The sequence below is a fragment of the Lepisosteus platostomus genome, chromosome 6 (assembly GCF_059453375.1).
Source record: "Lepisosteus platostomus isolate fLepPlt1 chromosome 6, fLepPlt1.hap1, whole genome shotgun sequence".
In the NCBI taxonomy this organism is placed as follows: Eukaryota; Metazoa; Chordata; class Actinopteri; order Semionotiformes; family Lepisosteidae; genus Lepisosteus; species Lepisosteus platostomus.
In genome coordinates this window covers 68,242,093-68,255,629 of record NC_142616.1, presented here as the reverse complement: position 1 = coordinate 68,255,629, position 13,537 = coordinate 68,242,093, and the positions used below count along the sequence as shown (strand labels likewise).

Genomic DNA, 13,537 nt, shown 5'->3' with positions numbered 1-13,537 from the left:
TAACCCTAACCCTAACCCTAACCCTAACCCTAACCCTAACCCTAACCCTAACCCTAACCCTAACCCTAACCCTAACCCTAACCCTAACCCTAACCCTAACCCTAACCCTAACCCTAACCCTAACTTAACTTAACTTAACTTAACTTAACTTAACTTAACTTAACTTAACTTAACTTAACTTAACTTAACTTAACTTAACTTAACTTAACTTAACTTAACTTAACTTAACTTAACTTAACTTAACTTAACTTAACTTAACTTAACTTAACTTAACTTAACTTAACTTAACTTAACTTAACTTAACTTAACTTAACTTAACTTAACTTAACTTAACTTAACTTAACTTAACTTAACTTAACTTAACTTAACTTAACTTAACTTAACTTAACTTAACTTAACTTAACTTAACTTAACTTAACTTAACTTAACTTAACTTAACTTAACTTAACTTAACTTAACTTAACTTAACTTAACTTAACTTAACTTAACTTAACTTAACTTAACTTAACTTAACTTAACTTAACTTAACTTAACTTAACTTAACTTAACTTAACTTAACTTAACTTAACTTAACTTAACTTAACTTAACTTAACTTAACTTAACTTAACTTAACTTAACTTAACTTAACTTAACTTAACTTAACTTAACTTAACTTAACTTAACTTAACTTAACTTAACTTAACTTAACTTAACTTAACTTAACTTAACTTAACTTAACTTAACTTAACTTAACTTAACTTAACTTAACTTAACTTAACTTAACTTAACTTAACTTAACTTAACTTAACTTAACTTAACTTAACTTAACTTAACTTAACTTAACTTAACTTAACTTAACTTTTCTAGGGTCCAAAAAAGTTGACATTGGAATTACATCCTATAAATACTACAGCTAAAGGCAACAATCATAAATTGTACTCACCTAACCTCCTTTCTCAACCCTTGAAGTTATTGATCAGAACTGTTTACAAACATTAACAAGTTCACAGTATTACTTACATTACAATTAACCTTGCAGACACAAAACTCAAATCACTAAAAATACAGTTCAAATAAGAACATTACACAAAAATATTCCTAAACTTTCCAATCATTAACAAACCCTAACAGAGCACACCCAAAATTTTATTGTGCTCAAATTACAATACTAAACACAAATATTTGCAAAATAATAATCACTGAAAATTAAATAACTTCCAATACATTGCATTACAAATAAAAAATACACTTTGCAACTCAGATTTTTCATTACCTCATTTAAAAAAAACATAAGAAATTCTCACATCACTAAAATACAGTACAGCTTAAAACAATGACATTGCATTACAAACATTAAAAACAGTTTACAGTTAGGGACATTGTCCTTGACAGAAAGGAATTTACAAACCATTTTTCCCCAACATAATCAAGTTCTTTACAATCCAAGAAAACACCACATTACATGCTACAATGATCCCACATTCACTTGCTCAAAACAATGCACAGAACATGGTGGTATGGTTCTAGGGTTAGAAGCAAAGTTAACCCATAACAAGCTAACAACAGCAAGCTAAAACTGGGCTAAAAGCTATCCCTAACCCCCCCCCCACAAACAAAAAGGTACTTACCTCCTGCCTCTTCAAGCTATGAAAGGGTGTTAAACATTACATCATTTCAACAAAACCTAAACAGACACTGCTCTTTAAAAAAAGAACTTGCATTCTAGCTCATTTGAAAATAAAAACACACAAAGGATGATTTCTCAAATCACTAAAAATACAGTACAGCTTAAAACAATGACATTGTATAACAAACATACCCACATTTCTTTGTCATCAATACAAATCCTCAAAGAGCACTCCCAGAAACTTTATTGTGCTCAAATTACAATACTACATCATGACAATTGGCAACATAACATTCAGTGAGTATTCATTAAACTATTTCAAGGACATTGCATTACAATTAATTAAATACAAAGTTTACAGTTAGGGACATTGCCCTTAACAATACAAAACAATTTACAAACCATTTTTCCCCATCATAATCAGGTTCTTTACAATCCAAGAAAACACCACATTACATGCTACAATGATCCCACATTCACTTGCTCAAAACAATGCACAGAACATGGTGGTATGGTTCTAGGGTTAGAAGCAAAGTTAACCCATAACAAGCTAACAACAGCAAGCTAAAACTGGGCTAAAAGCTATCCCTAACCCCCCCCCCCACACACACACACACACAGGTACTTACCACCTGCCTCTTCAAGCTATGAAAGGGTGTTGAACATTACAATTTACATCATTTCAACAAAACCTAAACAATCAAACACTGCTCCTTAAAAAAAGAACTTGCATTCTAGCTCATTTGAAAATAAAAACACACAAAGGATGATTTCTCAAATCACTAAAAATACAGTACAGCTTAAAACAATGACATTGTATAACAAACATACCCACATTTTTTTCCTGTCATCAATACAAATCCTCAAAGAGCACTCCCAGAAACTTTATTGTGCTCAAATTACAATACTACATCATGACAATTGGCAACATAACATTCAGTGAGTATTCATTAAACTATTTCAAGGACATTGCATTACAATTAATTAAAAACAAAGTTTACAGTTAGGGACATTGCCCTTAACAATACAAAACAATTTACAAACCATTTTTCCACATCATAATCATGTTCTTTACAATCCAAGAAAACACCACATTACAGGCTACAATGATTCCACATTCACTTACTCAAAATAATACACAGAACAAATTTACTTAACATACCACAACTATTTACTTCTTTTAAAAGTCCATTACTACTTCAGACAGGCTCCCCGACTCCATCCAGACATGATTTGGTTGTAGAAAAAGTCTAAAGTTGAAACACTGGCAGAAGAAAAAGGTCCACTCAAAAGCTGCTCCTGATGAGGCCTCTTCAAGATGCACACCATTTTCACCTTCTGTTCCAATTCTGGTCAGGAAATAAAAATACTAAAAAAATCTCACACTACAAACACCTCTCTTGGAAGATGGACACCGTCTCCCACATCTGCACCACATGCAGACATACAGGTACCCAATGAAACAACGATCTGGTCACCACCTCCCACAAAATGACCAAAGTAGAAAAAAAAGCTTAAAAATTAGTTTACATTTATATAAAACATCAAAATAAAATACTTCAATTCATAACAAACCCTCCCCCAAAACCAAGACCTCCCTTCCCACAGAATACCCCTTGAAAAAAAAAAGGTAATTGTGCAGTTTCCCCATTAAGAAACAACTAAACTACCTCCACAATCAAAGAGAAAGAAATGCTCCAACTTCAGTTTTACATTGTATAAAATAAAAACCATACCACCAACAACATACTTTACCTCCAGTACAATATTCACAATTCAACAAGCTATAAATGCCAGACATACTATTTATGTCCCTAACCCTTTAACTCCTCATTCTTCTCCCGTCTGAAAGGAAAAACCATCATGTAATTATTCCAAATGTCAACTTGCCATCAAAAATTACTTTAGATATACAACAATAATCAGTTACACACCCCAAACATACATCTCAATTTCTCCAACTCAAATCTTCCCAGAACACTGACCCTGATCTAAAAATACTACCTTCTTGTCAACCCCCTAAAATGTGTATTCTCTTACCTGCCATCCTTGTGAAAGCACTCATCCAGGATTGTATTGTCTTATTTCTTTACAAAAAGCAAGGAAAATTAACAAATTCAGGTCCCGAGAGGTTTAAATCCACATCTACCAGCCTTTGGAAAGCCATTTACAAAGGTCATCTTATTGAAGATAACCCATGGGTGAAAACATTTCAATTTAAAGATGCAAAAAAAATCCAGATTTCAGTAGACATGTTTCTTCAGAGTCTTTCAAAGAAAGTCTAGTTTCAACTGAATATGCTACTTTTCCACCCAACACATACCGAAAACTTTCCCAAACTCACATTAAATATTCTAAACACCTTCAAATTGTTTTTCAAATTACAACCCAAAGCCAACAAACATCAAAACCACCCACCTTCAGGACATCACAGCTGCAAGCCAAGAGCTCCTACCCTTACAGGAGCCGGAAACAGAATGACTACCAGCCCCCAGACTGTCTCTTTAAAACCCTCATGATTAACTCAGAGGTGTGGCCAATTCACCAAAAAACCTATCCCAACATCTCCTTGAAATGGTCAATTTGCAAAGCCCTATTGTTTATAATGCAACACACACCTGTTTCCAATGACTAAACAAGTATTAGCCAGCCCATCTACAGATCCAGCCATTCAGAATGCACAGGTGATAATGCTGGGGGTTACTTAGAGGATCAGGATCTGCTGGGTACCACAAGTTTTTACAAATACTCAGTTGTGGGACTACACTACTTTGTGGAACATTTGGACAGTCTTTAGAAGAAAGTTAAGTTTCAACTGAATATGCCACCTTTCCACCAGACACATACCAAAAACCTTCTCAAACTCACAGTGCACAAATATTCTAAACACCTTCAACCTTCTTCAAATTACTACCCAAACACATCAAAACCACTCACCTTTCTCCGCAGTCTTCGGGCCACCACAGCTGCAAGCCAAGAGATCCTACCCTTGCAGGAGCCAGAAACAGAATGACTACTGATCCCAATGCTGTGTCTTTAAAACCCTCATGATTAACTCAGAGGTGTGGCTAATTCAGCAAGAACCTATCCCAACATCTCCTCGAAATGGTCAATTAGCAAAACCATATTGTTTATAATGTGACACACCAGTTTCCAATGACTAAGTATTAGCCAGCCCATCTACAGATCCAGCCATTCAGAATGCATGGGTGACAATGCAAGGGTACTTAAGAGGTTCAGGATCTGCTGGGTACCAAAACTTTTTACAAATACTTAGTTGTGGGACTACACTACTTTGTGGAACATTTGGACAGTCACCAGAAAATGCCTAATTTTGAATCCCATTCAAAGGGGATGTTCAATCTTTTTTCAGTAATAGAAATCGAATTGTATACTGTGTATGACAGTGTGTTAAATATTAAAGTACTTAAAAAGTAGGTAGATTTAATAAAAACAAGATTGCTCAGTTGGAAATATAAAAATGTTTAATAATATACTGTAAATTAAAAACAGAAGCATAATGTAATATATAAATAATGTACACACAGTAGATGGTAGTTGAAGCTAAATAATAAAATGTACACAACAGTATTCCACCTTCTTCATACATATTTTTATGCATCAAAATCTTTAACTTGGTGACTTACAATGGATTATGGAAAAGTTTAAACATGTTGCTTCTACCATTATAAAGTTTATATACTGTACTTCATAAAAAGTCATAATGTTTTATCCTTTTCTAAGAATGTATAGTAAAAACACCACTTCCCGTTATTATAAAAAAGTTGTACTGAATTAATACCACTTGATAATAATTTTAATATGGAACTGTGATGTTTTGGAAACAATTTGACATTTAATTATTAAAACTTTTAGTGTCCCCATTGAGGTAATGGAAAATAGATAAGATCACTGCATTGGCCATATATGATTTTTTGATATTAGGAATTTTTCTTTTCATAGACCCCAACTTGCTCTCCACGAGACACACAGACAGGGAGAGAAGCTGGGGGTCAGAGCACAGGGTCAGCCTTTTTTACAGTGTCCCCAGAGCAGTTGGGGGTTCACTTAGGAGCCCAATGGCATAGGACTCCTCTGCCAGCCACAGAGCCACTACACTGCCCCGAGGAAAAGGGGATTTCTTGGCTCATATGGGGATTGAACCCACAACCTTGGTGTTATCAGCACCACATGCTTACCAATTGAGCTAACCAGCCCCCAAAAGACTGCTCATGGACCGTAATGTAGCATCCTCTACCCTATTTCATACATTAAGAATTATTACTATCTAAACCTATTTTTAACATGCTTGTGGTTTGAACACGGTGTGTCTTTTTTTGCAGATATATAAAAATATAGTGTACCTGCTATTTACTTTTTAATGAGACTGTTTATTAGAAAACAAACATGTGCCCTAAGCAGGAACTGAACCCAGATCTCCCAGAGAGGAACCCACCCCCCAAACGCACTACACCAACAGAGCACTTGCAACCATTGCTGAAACAGACAGGTCAAAATGTACCGAAAGGAATCAAGAGTGAACGAGTCAGAAAAAATAAAAAAATTATAAAGAAAATGGACTGCGGTTATACCATCAGTTATATAAATATATCATATTTTGATCTATTAATATCATTACTAATTTCTTTTACTACATGATTCCATATTATATTCCCTACTAAGCAGATTCTAAAAAGTACACTTTTTTACTGGCATAAAAACAGCATGGATTCATAGAAAATATATATAATTATATATTAAAATAGTATTTTAAACTACAAATATAGTCAGAAAGAGCACATCACAACTTTTCCAAATTAACTACAGTAAGTGACATAGTTAAAGACTGATGCATGAAATGTTTGTAAAGTGGAAAATTGTTGTGTACTGTTTATTTAAGCTACCACTATCAGCCATGGACATTAAATATAATGTTTATATTCCTATATTAATATCTTTTATGATAATATGATCTTGAAGGACATTATGCTCCTGTTATTTTTATACTCAGCTACCAAAATTTCCCTTTAGCTGTTAAATTCCATATTAATATTTAAACATGCACTTTGAATGCTTATTTCTGTATAAATCTCTTGATCACCAAACAAAGAGAAGCTCAAAAGTGAAAACAGGAAGAATCAATGAATAGCATCCCACTCATAAGATTCAATCAGTTGCACTTTATTTAACCCAAAAAATGATAAATTTAGAATCCATCTTCAAATGAATAGACCTATTATATTGAGTTTGAATATCTTTTGATTTATAATAATGATTGCTTACACTTATATAGCACTTTTCTGGACACTCCACTCAAAGCACTCTACAGGTAATGGGGATCCCCTTCACCACCACCAATGTGCAGCACCCACCTGGATGATGCGCCAGTCCACTCCCCACACACCAGTTCTCAGTGGAGAGGAGAGCAGAGTGATGAAGCCAATTCATAGATGGGGATTATTAGGAGGCCATGATTGGTAAGGACCAATGGGAAATGTGGCTAGGACACTGGGGTTACACCTCTACTCTTTACAAGAAACACTGTGGGATTTTTAATGACCACAGAGAGTCAGGACCTCAGTTTTGCATCTTATCCGAAGGGCAGCACCTGTTTACAGTATAGTGTCCCCATCACTATACTGGGGCATTAGGACCCACATGGACCACAGGGTGAGCACCCCCTGCTGGCCCCACTAACACCTCTTTCAGCAGCAACCTTAGTTTTTCCCAGGAGGTCTCCCATCCAGGTACTGACCATGCTCACACTGCTTAGCTTCAGTGGGTTCCCAGTTGCAAGTTGCAGGGTGATGTGGCTGCTGGCTCTAATCTTGCTAATTTAATTTTGTTTTCAGCTATTCACTATAGGTGTCAGCTATGAAGGTTTTACCCCTCACTGGACTTGGTATATTCTGAGGGGGAGGAGCAACCCCAGCTCAGAGGATAAAAGAGCAGACTCTCTGTGCCTCTGTTTTCATTCAAGAGTCCAGGAGCTGAGGAGAGTGGTGAGTACTGTTTCTTCACTGGTTTTGGGACAAATCTTTCATTTGCTGGTTAGTTCCATGTTTTTTCTTACAAACTTTATTTTAGAGAAGGAGTGCTTAGATTAAATTCACTTGGCTGCTCCTACAAAACTTTTGTTGAGAACAGTACTTTTACTTTTAGATTGATATTTAAGAACCCAATCTACTACCTTTTTTGTAATAGCCTACTCATACTTGTTAAAGTTTCTACTGACTTTATAATTTGTGGAAACTTCCAAACAGCTCCATATTAATTAAGAGGACCTATTTCATTATCTTGCCAGCAGCCATATCACCCTGCAGCTCCCAGATGGTAGCCCACTAAAGCTAAGCAGACGTGAGCCTGGTCAATACCTGAATTGGAGACCTGGGAAAAACTAAGGTTGCTGCTGGAATAGCTGTTATTTGGGCTTGCAGGGGGCACTCACCTTTCAGTCTAGGTGGGTCCTAATGCCCCAGTATAGTGAAGGGGACACTACACTGTAAAAAGGCACAGTCCTTCAGATGAAAAGTAAAACTGAGATCCTGTGGTCATAAAAACTCCCAGGGCATTTCTCAAAAGAGTAGGGGTATTACCCTGGTGTCCTGGTCTATTTTCCCATTGGCCCTTACTGATCATGTACTCCTAATAACCCCATATCTGAGCTGGCTTCATCACTCTGTTCTCTTCTACAGTGAGAGCTGGTGTGTGGTGAGAGTTCTGACACATTATGGCTGTGTTTGCATCACGCAGGTAAGGCTGCACATTGGTGGTGATGGAGGGGACTCCCCATTGCCTGTAAAGCACTTTGAGTGGAGTGTCCAGGAAATCACTATATAAGTGTAAGCAATTATTATTATAATGTAATTAACTTTAAAAGGTTATAAGAAAAACAAGATAAGATACTTGAAAAACTGGAATTTAACTAATGAAATGGACTACATTATAATTTTAAAGGTCCTTAAATTCTGTGCTGGACTGAACCAATACACACTTTAATCTCTGGGATTGGAGAAAAAGACCCCTAAGCCCTAATAGTTTGAATAAACTGAGCACTTTAGCTACCGTACCAAAAACAGAAGCATAATAAATCAACAAAACCTTGATAAGTACAATAACTATTAATCTCCTATGGCTCATATGAGCATGGCACAACTAGAGTGAAATTTAAAATCTTTCAGAACATAGCATGTCACAGTTTCCTTCAATTTAATTACATCTAAAAGCAGTTGAACATAAAACTGGATCTGGATCTGACCTTTTCATATAATTTCCTCTCACCCCCTTCAAAATAAGATTCACATACCTATTGTTTGTTAATCTGGAGGACTTTGGAGGCAAGAATGGGAGACATGTCACAACTGCCATGATGGTCTGGAAAACACTACATGGCAAATCCTTGAGCTGAACACCATGGATTCTTTTATAAATGATGAATAAAAGGCTGCTGTGAATCAACTAGAAACCCAACAGTTTGACATGATAATTACTCATGTTAAACCAGACTATTTTTATGTACCCTATGAATGATACATACCATTGCTAAAGTCAATGTGCACATTCTTGTTCCTCTCCAGGACATCATTGTGGTTGTCAATGACCCATCCACCCTGTGCTCATAACAATAAACACTCCTTACACATGGTCCTTGTGTGACCAGTTTATTTTTCTACACATTACATTTTATTTATGAAAACTAGTTCAGAACCAGTTTTGGAGTGCTCATGTAATTTTCTCCCCAGTTGGTTGTGGGTTTCCTCCAAGTAGTGAGGTTTGCTGCTGCAGTTCAGGAGCATGGAGGTGGGTTAATTGCATTTTGGCATGATGAGACCTGAGGAATGGACTAGCATCCCACCCATCTTCATCACTGCAGTGAGCTGTATGGTTAAACCATTGTAAATGGATTTATACCTCCTAGTTGGCAGTTATCAGTCATTTAAACCAACCTCACTAACCAAACAAGCTAATTACAGTTTAAAACTGTATAAAACTTACATTTTCTAGACCATTAACCTCTTTTGAATTTAACCCATTGTACTGCCAGCATGGCTAGCAGTTGTCTCTACCCCAAACTGCAACCTCTACACAACTCTATACAATTCTGACAACTCCTTTTTTCATAAATAAACTATTATATTCCTGCTGTTGGTCTACTCTGTAATCTTAAACTGCTGCAGCTATAACAATTTCACACTAATTACATAAATATTTCACAAACAAGGTGTTACAAAATAGCACTTTCCTTTGCAATGCAGTCTCAATCCATGCAGTATGAAATGGCTTGATCTGAAGCAGTACTTGTACTATCTCAATCCCACACTTTTGTACCCCTTTAAAAGACATCAACTGTTACATTAAGAGAGATTTAGTAATGCCAGCAGCCCAATTCACCGCAAATACAGTAAACCTGATATACTACACAACGTACTTAAGTAAACTGCTTTTCAGACATTTTCACATGAAATGGAATGGAAAACTGAAATTATACAGCAATTACTCTTAAATGAAAGTGTATAGTGGGAGGCACCATGGAGAGCACCAGTAAAAAGTCAACACCCCAGCTGAGGAGACAGAAGCACCAGTGTGAGGTTAACTGGGAACAAAAACAATACAAAAAGTGACAAAATAAAGTAAGCAACTGCCATGTTACCTACAAGCTGGGCTTAACCTACCTAATGGGGTCCGGCTTGGGGCAAAAACTGCTAGCAAAGCAGTCACCAGACTGGACATTTGCTATTCAGTGGGGTCCAGTCTGTGCATAACAAGATGCATGAGTTTGCCTGCCCCTATGAAAGGGCATAAAGGGACAGGCAAAACCGAAGATGAAAACCTAAGACAGGTACAATCCTCAGCAGGACTGATGGTGCAAAAACACCATCATCCAGGGGTGGCTCTGCTCCTCTCAGAGGGTGTCCAGTGTGCCTTTATAGGACCTGCCTGGCTGGGGCTCATGAGCTGGAAGCCAGGACAGCTGGGACTACAAAGACAAGGGGTTACCCTTCTACCAGGGCTCCACCTCCACAGTGGGCACACCCCTGCATAATGCCACCCCAGCATATAAACAAATGGGAATAAATGTGCATATTCATTTCTACACTATTTCACTATGCACAAATCACCCAGTGGCAAATTTAAAAACATTTAAAAACCCCAAACTGCATTTCAGTTCTGTGTTTTACACCGTCAATGTCTAAAATATATACCTTAAAGCTCACCTACTTTCTCCACAAATACCATAGGTTTTCATAATACAGGAATGTATACAAATGCTTAGATCACTAAAAAAACTACTTATAAACATCCTCTATGCTGAGGAATGTACCCAATGAGTACCCAAATAAATGTACCCAAAGAGTGTGATCTAAATAAAACAATGTAGGGAAAAGCAGGTCCAGTGCCAGTATATACTCAATATAACACCTTGTATAACCACAACCACATACAAGAAACAAAAGAAAACCGACTCAGTACATTTAGCCATTTTTAATCATCCCACACCAACAAAAATATAGATTTTCAATACATGAGGACATTTTCTGGCAAAGAATTTACAAAGCAGCATAACTACATATCCCTTCTCACAAAACAGAACAAACAACCCCCATCTTTCTCCTACCTCATTCTGTAGGAAATCCCCTCCCATGACAAAGGGTTTTCTGTGCAGGTACCAAAAAAGAGCGGCACTCAGCTAAACCAATCCCTCTTTTCCAAGTGAGTGGATGGCATTAGTTTTCCTTTTATTAAATTCTACCTTATGTGCTCAATTCAGTTTTACTCTACAGCCAATGCAAGATTTATATACATGTGTGCACCCATGCAAATAAATCATTGCATGACCTTTGAGTCTCTCAAACACTGCTTTTCAAATGGCCTAGAATGTGCAAAACAGCTACAAAGTTACCAACTGCCAACTCTTTCTCCATTCCAGCACTAGAAGTCACTTCGTCTCCTCCCTGCCAGGTGGCTCAGGTGCTGAAGTTACAAGCCATGGTCCTAACAGCCATTACAAGGCAGGTGTGCAGAGATTCACTTAGAGCTTCATGCAGCTCTTGTTGTACCATGAATAGCACCTGAACCTCTTTCCTGCCCACAATTAACCCACCAAAGACCTCCCTCCCTTTCTCTGCCTTTGTTGTTAGGAACTTCTAAAGCAGCTTTGATGCTCCTCTGATGAGTCCATTGGCTTCTGGAATTGGAACAGGCACATGATTCCCCAAGCAGATCTTGGCAGACAGAACCCACTACCCAGTCTGCTGCATCTGGGCTCCAGTCCTGGTGAACGTCCTCCCTTGGCAGCAAAGGCCTGGTCATCCCCCAGACAGCAGAGAACCTCAAGAAAAAATAAGAAACTGGACTGAGTCCTCTGCACTAGTCAGAAATGGTCCAGCCAACATTCCCACTCCCAACACCAGTTTTGACCTGAACCACCATAATGTTCAGTGCTACACCTTTTCAGGACAAGCCAACAGAAAACCACCCTGAAGAGTGCAAAAGCAAAAACCCACAGTGCAGGGCTCCTACCACAGGGGAGAACTTCAGTTCTATTATCTTGTTTAAAACATTATTTCAACATAAGTATACAAGTTACAAATTACAGGTTCATCCTTCTCAAAACAGCCAGCTAACCAACTTATCCCTTCCCTCAACCTCAACAAACCCAAACAAAATAACCCAGAATGTTCTTGCCTGCTTACCCAGGACATAGATCCACTTGCTTCTCTTCCAATGCCTTATAAAGCGTGGACACTGAGAGAAGAAATAGAACTGTTAAAATTACAAAATCAAAGATTCTCAAATATTCAATTCTCCGTGAAATGAACTAAAGATAATGCACGACTTTCAGATTGTCCTACATTGTTGTCCTCTGACAACAGGGTCTTTCAAGTCCATTTTAAGTGTAAAAAATGATAAAAGTCAAGAGTAATATATGGAGTTTTTAAGATGTACTGCACTGTATGCTGCAACTCCCATGCACACACCAAAAGCTGCCTGCCCAATATACTCAACGTACCCAAATAAACCAACATATACCCAAAGTACCCAAATGTACCCGATTAAAACACCATGTACCCAGTGTGCTCATTATGCTCAAAATGCCCCATCTCTCTTCCTGGATGGAAAGGGACTCACCTGACCCACTCACCTGACTAGATCCTTTGATGTTACTGTTGACTTTGTCTTGGAACAAGCACCCCACTCATCTAGCAGATCTTCATGGAAAGGTCCCAAAGACCAGCACCATCTGTTCTCCACTCCTGGTGATAAAAGATCCTCCCTCTGAAGCAAAGGCCTGGTCAACCCTTCTGGCAGCAGAGAGCCTGAAAAGGAGAGAAATTTAGACCAAGTCCTCTGCACTTGTTAGAAACAGACAAGCCAGCATTTCTGCTTCCAACATGGACACAGTGCAGCATCTGTCCAACACAGACCAACTGTAAAACACCCTGCAGAGAGCAAAGAGAAAACCCCCAGTCCAGGGCTCATGCCACAGGGGGTAAGATCCCTTGCAGTTCCTCCTCTGTGAAGAAATCAGTTCCTGTCCAACACCCATCAAGAGAACCTGGCTGACATGCTGTCTCCTCAAAGACATAACCAAGTCACTGTTGTACTGCAGTGTATCTAAAGTGATTTATTTACATGTGTGCACCCATGAAATAAATCACATACAAAACTAATTCAGTCTTTGAGCCAGAATGGCAGCCAGTCAAGTGCACGTCAGTGTGGGAGTGCTTCACCCAAGCAGGGAACAAAACCCAGAAGATGCCAAAAAGAAAAAAAAAACATTTAGCACATTAAAGCATGACCTTATCCATCTGAAGATGTCCAAGAGCTTAACACAGCCTTCTCCAAAAGCACCTTTTCATGATGGGAAAAGAGTGAAACCCACCTCTGGTCCAGGGACCATGTCAAAAGACATTACCTTTGTACCTGCT

At 37.8% G+C, this 13,537-nt stretch overlaps 1 long non-coding RNA gene across 1 annotated transcript; it reads right to left on the bottom strand.

Annotated features, from left to right (window-relative positions):
* Window positions 1-11,096: 11,096 nt before the first annotated feature.
* Window positions 11,097-13,126, bottom strand: LOC148662281 (uncharacterized). The gene is made up of 3 exons (XR_015939836.1): window positions 12,751-13,126; window positions 12,302-12,353; window positions 11,097-11,937 (listed from the first exon to the last, which is right to left on the bottom strand). It is a non-coding gene; the product is annotated as an uncharacterized LOC148662281 (long non-coding RNA).
* Between the last annotated feature and the right edge of the window lie 411 nt (window positions 13,127-13,537).